Genomic DNA, 10,278 nt, shown 5'->3' with positions numbered 1-10,278 from the left:
CAGACTCTACAGCTTCCTGTACTGTGCTATTCCTCCCGTGAAGTATGCCACGTAGTGCTGAAATTGTACATATTACTGAAATAAAATGTTGTGTCATAATTTGCAAATAATTCGTGGTGAATGTGATTGTGATGTGATTTCAGTAACCTGAAATGAACCTGACGAATATCGTAAAATTACATATGGTTTACGATATTGAGTTATTTTAGTATGGAGCTGATAGAACAAAGGTCATGTTGACCTCTTCCTGGATTAAAATACACACAAACATATCTTAAACATTATAATGACACTACGCAATATGGTCCGCAGATAATATTCATAGACGTCCGTTGATAAAAAATATGCATAAATTGAATTGCAAAGTATTCGGGGAGCGTGGTTTAACGGAGACAGGTGAACGATGTACATTTTCATTCCTCGAGAATTACGAGTAGATCATCCTCGACAGATATCATCTGTATGAATGTCAATAGTCAATGCTATTTGAAAATGCTAAGTCTGAATACACAAGAGCAATGGAAAACTGTATGCAGCTTCGTTCTACAGAGGTTTGATGTCATCCACAAAAGGGCGACAAATGACCGGCCATAAACCGAGGAGCCAAAACACTATGCATCACAGTGAATTTTGTTTGTGTCTAAAAGGTCGTTTGTAACAAAAGTAATAGTCAATCATGAGGTTATTGTCCAGTTAATTTAATTACTAATTTGTGAAGAGCTGAAACGTTTTGTCTTGATGATGAAATCGTGGACGCATTCAACTAATTTCTGGTTTTCAGAGTGAGCAAGTTCATTGTTTCCGTTCATAATAGTATCCAAGTTATAACCGGTAGTGTAAAAGTGCATATTAAGTCTTATCTGAGTAAAGTTACAGCAAGTAAAAATATCATGTAGGGCGTTTTCACTCTGATATCAACAGGAGCAACACGGACTGTCAATGAAATGTCTGTTATAATACTTATCGACGTTAAGGTCGCTACAACCGAGTCTGAGGCGGCAGTGAACGATTTGACAGAAGCGAGTGCCATAGCTAAGGTCTTATTTTCGGTTTTCGTAATTAGGTTTTTAAATTCTGACAGACTACTTGACTCTTTGGACTTTGGTAGAGCATTCCATAAGTGTATTGTGTCTGCTAAAAAGTAGAAGAAGAAGTACGGCTATAAATTCCTTGTATTTCAGAACTTTTTCTTAAATTATAGTTTGTAGTTTCGGAGACAAAGTTTGGGATCAAATCACAAAGATAGCTTGGAAATTGGTTGTTATACATTTAAAAAAAAAGACTATAGTTAATTTTTGGCTGTATCTTCTATCTTGCAAGGATTGAGATTTAGTTTCATTATAAATTTTCTTATGATTTGTGCCACGAACGGCACCACATATAGTTAGTTCTCAGGGCATCAAGATGTAAGCTTTCTAATATACGCGATTGCTCAGACGTACAGTTATCCCAAATATGCGAACAATAGTCAAATATTGTCAAGATATAGGACTTATACATGGTATCCAAGTTTTTACGTGATAATCGGTATTTAAAACGCCTCAGACAACTGATCATAGGGCGAACTTTTTGTACAACATCATTAATGTGATCAGTCCATGTACAGTCGCTTTGGAGTGTCACTCCTAAATGTTTATGACTTTTGACTTCTTTTTATGATTGTTCCGTCTATAAGTAGGTTCGGCTTTAGAGACGGTTTAGCTTTACGTGAGAATTGGATGGTTTCGGGCTTATTTGGGTTAAATGTAACCTGCCATTTACGGGCCCATTGTGAAATTGTATCTAGATCATTGTTAAGACAGGTAGCAGCAACTGATGGATCTTCTATGATAGCATATAATGAAGTGTCATCTGCAAAGAGACGAATGTTACTGTCAATATCACATACAATATCGTTAATGTATATCAGAAAAAGAAGTGGTCCAAGGACTGAGCCCCGAGGTACTCCAGCTAGTACAGCTTTCTTGTCAGATTTGTACCCGTTAATTGCTACCCATTGTACTCTATTTTCTAAATTACTTTCAAACCATTTTAATAGTTCGCCTTGGATACCATGAGTTTTCAGTTTATTAATAATTCCTCTATGCCATACCTTTACTTATATCGCAGAAGACTGCTCTAACTTCTTTTCCTTCTTTTCAAGAGCTTAAGCTATGAAATTATACAAATAGGTTAATTGATTTGATGTGGAATCTCCTGGCATAAATCCTGATTGTAGATTTGTTAGTAGGTCGTTATCTCTTAGGAAGTTGAATACATATTTAAATACACATTTCTCAAAGACTTTCCATAAACAAGATGTGAGTGCGACAGGACGGTAGTTTAAACATTCATGTACGCTGTCTTTTTTGTGGGTAGGTATTACTGATGCTTCTTTCCATAAACAGGGAAAAATTGACTGGCTAAGTGATAAATTAAACAATTAAACGTTTTGGTACAAGGCGAGTTATTAACAGTATCTTCAATTTTAGAGACGAATATTTGTTTAGCAGTTCTGATAGCGGAAGTAACTTTATTTCTTGCTGATCTGAAATTAGCCCACTTAGTTGGATGGTTACTTTTTAGCTTGAATAAATCCGTGAAACAAGTGTGGCTAATGAAAAGGTAAGTGTGACCACAGTTGGTTGAGAAGATATTCCCTGATGAAGGAATAATATGACTGGTCATTCTCCGAGAGTCAACTTTTTATACACGACTGTACATAGAGACTAAATATTTCTTTTTCTGAACATCCATCGAGATATATTTATTTTTTGCTAGTCATCCTGGAATAACAAATGGTCCCTCCCGTACAGAATATTGATCTGTTATCTCGCTGGCCGAAAAATAAAGCACACATTTTAAATTTTATTGATTATTGCGGTGCACGACATCCGGCAAAATATTGAATAGTGTTATTAAACTATACCTGATCCCATGTGAGCATGTTTAAATAATAAAATACCCGGCTGGTTTCATACTTAAGTACCAAAGATGATTTGACATCATACATATTAAGTGACGTCGTCAAATTACAGTGTTGGTATGATTATTTCATTGCCCCCTTTACTGCTGACTGGTAGCTCGGCATTTCGTTTTCATTATTTCAGATGACCCATATCTTTGTATTAATTTATAAATACAATGTAAATTCGAAATGTACATATCAGAGTTTGGAACAGACCAGTAGAACTTCGTCGTACTGTCATGGTGTTGTGTGGCAAAGGTTTTAAGCGACATCACAAGTCTGGACAAGAAACACTAATAAAATATCAACATGTATGTTTTACATTCAGATACCAGGTAAATAGCTGAAATCATATTATAATACTGACACGTCAGTAAAAAGCTTTTCTTGCTTAACACCTACCTCGGGCAATGTTTCCCTGTAACGGACCTATCCTTCTTCAAATGTCACTAAACGGAAGTCTTGGCAAATGATACAACGGCGTTCTGACAATATTGTTGCATGTATTATCTTTGTAACATATACAACAATACAACCAGCAGTCTTGTACAAACCTTCTTCCTTTCAGCAGGATATGGTGTGAGATAAGAAATGTATGCGTTACTTGACCTGCGAGGTAGGATACACCCTAACTTTCGCTGTAACCTGGCACCATCACTATTTGATAGTGACTCATACATGATCAAGATGAAGCCGAAATCTACTCTGTGTTTTAGCAGGGTTTTCATATGGATATGGAGTTTTGTCGCTTTTATTGACGTCATTCAGGCAATACGGTACTGACATCGGGAATGATAACCCTGGCAAATTAAATTTATTAAATTCAATTCGGGGCTTAAACTGACTCTTGAACGTGCACAAAGAATGAAGTCTTTTACATTTTTACCATAAGTGATTAATGGAAAATACAATCATGTATTATATATTGTATTATACACACGTATATATAAACGTATTTTTTTTATTAAAGCTGGTAGGTGTTTGCGAATCTGCTAATGTCATCAAGGGGGGTAACTCGACAAGTGAGAATAACCCTACCAGTTATGTTCCATCTTGACACGGTACGTGTTCATCTGTACTCTCATCATTTGGACAACGACAGACACCGTCACCACTCACCTGTCTCCACACAGGTTGGTGAGATGTTCTCAGAAAGACAACAACGGAAACAGCTGCCGACTATCACAACTTACCACTGTGCTTAGCGGTAATCAGGTGTGAACTGTACTCACGCCAGCGTGACGTCATGACAAAAGTCATGGCTTGTTGTGTCATGCGTCATGACTGATGAGCGAACTCACGCGCCTCGGCTGCTGCTGGTGGGTATTATAAATATGTTGCAATCGACCTGGGGGAACCTGGGGGAACACTTCAGGCCTTAACAGGAGAAATGCCACTAGGTCTACGCAGGGAACAGCTAAGCTTAAATTTCTGGGCCGCGTCCCAATCAAACCCTCTCATCCAAAACTTAATAAACCAAAACATCAGCCCCAAAAACCAAGCTCTAGCTCGTAAACACCCCTTACTTACCCCAATATCCCAAAGAATAACAAACTACCTAAATGAACACCAAATTAAAAATCTTAAACAAAACTGCAAACAATCAAATATCTTCACCCCTAAACTTAAAATACCCAAAATAGACACAACACTAGCTAGCCAAATAAATAAACAAACCGACCCAAACATAGCTAAAACTACCACACTAGCATACATACACGAAAATTGGCCAAATTGGTGTCACATTTACACGGACGGATCCTCAAATCCGACCTCCAAACACACAGGTTTCGGAGTCCATACCACACAACCAACTACAACCACACAATCCTTCCGACTCCCAAACAACCAATCAATATTCACGGCAGAACTAATGGGCATGGCCTCAGCCCTCCATAATCAAGAATCCAAAAAACACAAAAAAATCCTAATACTTACCGACTCCCTAAGTGGACTGCAAGCCCTCCAAAACAAAAATACCAAAAACCGACCTAAATTAATAAATCAAATACTTAAAAGCTCCAACGACCTAACTAAGGCAGGCAAACAAATAACCTTCTTGTGGATACCCGCCCACGTAGGAATATACGGTAATGAAAACGCCGATAAAGCAGCTAAACTATCCCTCAAAATCCCAGAAATAAGCTTAAACTTACCCATCTCAAAATCAGAAATTAAAAGTGTAAACAAGCAAAAAATCACAAAAAAATGGCATAACCTATATCTAAACTCAAATAGCCAAATCAAAAAAGTGCTCAGCAAACCACTAACCAAACCAAAAAATCTCCATCCATCCAAAAAAATCGACAGAGTAATCACTAAACTCCAAACAGGACACACCAACCTAAATAACCACCTAAAAAAATTTAAAAAACACACTACAGGTAACTGCCCACACTGCAAACAACCAGAAACCCCAGAACACGCACTCATCCACTGCACACACTACCTAACACATCGAACCGCATTACAAACCACCCTTAATCTAAACAAGGCTCTAACTCTAGAAGAAATACTAAACCCACAAAATAAACTAGAAAACTTCAAGGCCTTAGGCGTATTCTTAATAAAAACGGAACTAATAAAACGCATCTAAAAACACAATAACCTACCAAATCAAAATCACATAAACAAACAAACATCCACCATACCCAGCTCCCTTAGTTCTCCTCCCCAATCCCATCGGCATCTATTCCAAATCTCAAAATTCCCAAATTCTATATAAGCAACCCCTAAAACCCCCCTCTTGGGTTGCACAGACCACCTTCGCCCCTTTCGGAAACACATTAAATGGCCTGGCCGGGCCCGTGTGCGAAATACGCATCAGTCGGAAAGCGCACGTTAAATCTCCAAAGTAAGTAAGTAAGTACTGGGGGAACATATCAGCTCAGAAATCAGACACGTGTAATCGATTTTTTACATCGACAATCAGAGCCTCCACTATGAACTCGAACAATGCCCAGGACGAGAGTATGCTTTCTTTTGAACCCCGAGGTAAGATCTTTATTGATATCCGATTTGAAACATATTCAACATATCCTTAATTTTAGCATATGTCAATACTGAATATTTTTTTAATTTGAAGTTTACACGATATATGGCTTTTCCATTGGACGAGAGGTCGGTCACATGACCGCGAAATTGACGTTCATAAGTGTATGAACGACACAATTTGACGTTCATACGTTTTTCACGAGATCGTGTTCTTGAAATGACGTAAGCACTGGCGGACTACTTCCACATTCCCGGGGAAACCCCTGAGAATTCCCTACAATACAATCGTATTGCAGTTCATATAAATAAAATGAGGTACAGTTGGATCCAAATTGCATCATTTCACCATTTCTTACTCTTTGTTTTATGCCTCAGATTCCAGAAACGGGCGCCGTATTGCTTTTGTGAACGATGCCTACTCCTCCGATGATGAATCGTACTCAGATGGTAAGAGTCTGCAAATATTTTTCTTATACGAGAAACGGTGTGACAAACATCAAGAATGATTAGTTTCATCTGGGATCTACGATCATAATAAATTTCTGTACACGCTTAATGGATGCAGAGTACACACTTTCAACAATATATCTCGTTTTATTCCAGTTTCAATAAAAACTCATTTTTAAAAATCTTAAACAAAACTGCAAACAATCAAATATCTTCACCCCTAAACTTAAAATACCCAAAATAGACACAACACTAGCTAGCCAAATAAATAAACAAACCGACCCAAACATAGCTAAAACTACCACACTAGCATACATACACGAAAATTGGCCAAATTGGTGTCACATTTACACGGACGGATCCTCAAATCCGACCTCCAAACACACAGGTTTCGGAGTCCATACCACACAACCAACTAAAACCACACAATCCTTCCGACTCCCAAACAACCAATCAATATTCACGGCAGAACTAATGGGCATGGCCTCAGCCCTCCATAATCAAGAATCCAAAAAACACAAAAAAATCCTAATACTTACCGACTCCCTAAGTGGACTGCAAGCCCTCCAAAACAAAAATACCAAAAACCGACCTAAATTAATAAATCAAATACTTAAAAGCTCCAACGACCTAACTAAGGCAGGCAAACAAATAACCTTCTTGTGGATACCCGCCCACGTAGGAATATACGGTAATGAAAACGCCGATAAAGCAGCTAAACTATCCCTCAAAATCCCAGAAATAAGCTTAAACTTACCCATCTCAAAATCAGAAATTAAAAGTGTAAACAAGCAAAAAATCACAAAAAAATGGCATAACCTATATCTAAACTCAAATAGCCAAATCAAAAAAGTGCTCAGCAAACCACTAACCAAACCAAAAATTCTCCATCCATCCAAAAAAATCGACAGAGTAATCACTAAACTCCAAACAGGACACACCAACCTAAATAACCACCTAAAAAAATTTAAAAAACACACTACAGGTAACTGCCCACACTGCAAACAACCAGAAACCCCAGAACACGCACTCATCCACTGCACACACTACCTAACACATCGAACCGCATTACAAACCACCCTTAATCTAAACAAGGCTCTAACTCTAGAAGAAATACTAAACCCACAAAATAAACTAGAAAACTTCAAGGCCTTAGGCGTATTCTTAATAAAAACGGAACTAATAAAACGCATCTAAAAACACAATAACCTACCAAATCAAAATCACATAAACAAACAAACATCCACCATACCCAGCTCCCTTAGTTCTCCTCCCCAATCCCATCGGCATCTATTCCAAATCTCAAAATTCCCAAATTCTATATAAGCAACCCCTAAAACCCCCCTCTTGGGTTGCACAGACCACCTTCGCCCCTTTCGGAAACACATTAAATGGCCTGGCCGGGCCCGTGTGCGAAATACGCATCAGTCGGAAAGCGCACGTTAAATCTCCAAAGTAAGTAAGTAAGTACTGGGGGAACATATCAGCTCAGAAATCAGACACGTGTAATCGATTTTTTACATCGACAATCAGAGCCTCCACTATGAACTCGAACAATGCCCAGGACGAGAGTATGCTTTCTTTTGAACCCCGAGGTAAGATCTTTATTGATATCCGATTTGAAACATATTCAACATATCCTTAATTTTAGCATATGTCAATACTGAATATTTTTTTAATTTGAAGTTTACACGATATATGGCTTTTCCATTGGACGAGAGGTCGGTCACATGACCGCGAAATTGACGTTCATAAGTGTATGAACGACACAATTTGACGTTCATACGTTTTTCACGAGATCGTGTTCTTGAAATGACGTAAGCACTGGCGGACTACTTCCACATTCCCGGGGAAACCCCTGAGAATTCCCTACAATACAATCGTATTGCAGTTCATATAAATAAAATGAGGTACAGTTGGATCCAAATTGCATCATTTCACCATTTCTTACTCTTTGTTTTATGCCTCAGATTCCAGAAACGGGCGCCGTATTGCTTTTGTGAACGATGCCTACTCCTCCGATGATGAATCGTACTCAGATGGTAAGAGTCTGCAAATATTTTTCTTATACGAGAAACGGTGTGACAAACATCAAGAATGATTAGTTTCATCTGGGATCTACGATCATAATAAATTTCTGTACACGCTTAATGGATGCAGAGTACACACTTTCAACAATATATCTCGTTTTATTCCAGTTTCAATAAAAACTCATTTTTCCTTCAGGGTCTTCAGCCACGTCTGGATATAGTTCCCGTGCCAGCAGCCCGCATGATCTGAGCGACGTTGACGACGGCGGAGTGGTGTTTGAGAACACGAAACCGCTCATCCACACGCTGGAGTACATCCTTTGCGTGAAGGAAATGTGTGACGTCACATTCCTTGCTGGCAAAATGAAGGAACCAGTTTATGGATTGCAGGCGGTCATGGGGTCACGATCAAGGTGAGTTTCAAGAAAGAGTTTTTAGTCTGTGGCTGGAAAATGTGAGAGTGACTGATGTACCGTAAAATATCATAATATTTTGTTATTAATATAGGCAATATTAAAGAATATAATATCGATACCTTTTTCGTATTGGATTGCAGATTCTTCTATGAACTATTTCTCTCAAAGAAGAAAGCACGCACTAAGAGGGGCGTGTTCTCTCTCCAAAGAAAAGGGCGAAAGGCGAATCCGTGCCTTCAACTCAAGCTTGTCACGCCGGAGACAACCACATCTTCATCCCTGTTCCCGACTACGACCACGAAGTATTCAGGAGGGTTGTGTCATTCATTCACCTAGGTCACGTGGCTGTGACGACAGACACTGTCATAGGTAAGTTCTGGTGACTGTACCTGTCATATGTGTATTCGCGTTGTTAAAAGAGAGATTGGAGGAGGTTCCATATGCATAACTTTTATTCGTATTAATATGCAATGCAGAAACACACAAGGATATTAAAGGCGCATTTATACACGCAATTCATATTTAAAAGTACCTTGAATCGCGTTTGAAAAAGTAAAATTGTCGGTCAATAGTGAACAAACGTGCCTTGTTGGTTGTTGTGTATGGTGTCTCAAAGTAGTTCCTACTGAGTAACCTTTGCGTTTTTACAGTGACCTTTGCGTCGATAACACTGTACATTATTTAATACAAAACTATTTTCTTTTAGGTTTGATATGTGCCTCCACTGAGTACCAGTTGGAAGATCTGCGCAAGGCTTGTTGGGAGTTCGTAGCCAGATGCATCACAGCCGAAACACTTCCTGAACTTCTCAAGTCTGGTTCTCCGTACAGGAAACGACCACAGGTGAAACTGTTCCTTCAGATGGTGAGTAACTAATATCTGATGCCTGTGATGAGAACCGAATGAAGATCTTGAACTGAGAAAAAATATTTAAAAACCCATAAACCCACTGCATGTCTTCGAACTTGTGTAACATCTGACATATTCGATTGTTTTGCAGATATCCAAGATGCGATAGCAGACTCTACAGCTTCCTGTACTGTGCTATTCCTCCCGTGAAGTATGTCACGTAGTGCTCAAATTGTACATATCACTGAAATAAAATGTTGAATATAAAACCACATTGTGTCATAATTTGCAAATAATTCGTGGTGAATGTGATTGGCAGTAAACTGAAATGAACCTGACGAATATCGTAACAATTACATATGGTTTACGATATTGAGTTATTTTAGTATGCAGCTGTCCCGCCCACTCATGTCATGTTGACCTCTTCCTGGATTAAAATACACACAAACATATCTTAAACATTATAATGAAATTACGCAATATTGTCCGTGGATAATATTTATATACGTCCGTTGATAAAAAAATATGCATAAATTGAATTGCAAAGTATTCGGGGAGCGTGGTTTAACGGAAACAGGTGAACGATGTACATTTT

General features: G+C 38.4%; 1 pseudogene; it reads left to right on the top strand.

The window, feature by feature from the left end:
• The first annotated feature begins 7,931 nt into the window (after positions 1-7,931).
• On the top strand, positions 7,932-9,852 carry LOC139461827 (serine-enriched protein-like; annotated as a pseudogene).
• The last annotated feature ends 426 nt before the right edge of the window (positions 9,853-10,278 follow it).

The sequence above is a fragment of the Haliotis cracherodii genome, unplaced genomic scaffold, assembly GCF_022045235.1.
Source record: "Haliotis cracherodii isolate W230 unplaced genomic scaffold, xgHalCrac1.p SCAF_15, whole genome shotgun sequence".
Classification (NCBI taxonomy): Eukaryota; Metazoa; Mollusca; class Gastropoda; order Lepetellida; family Haliotidae; genus Haliotis; species Haliotis cracherodii.
Note: the sequence above shows the minus strand (reverse complement) of the source record. Positions and strands in the feature narration are given on the sequence as shown.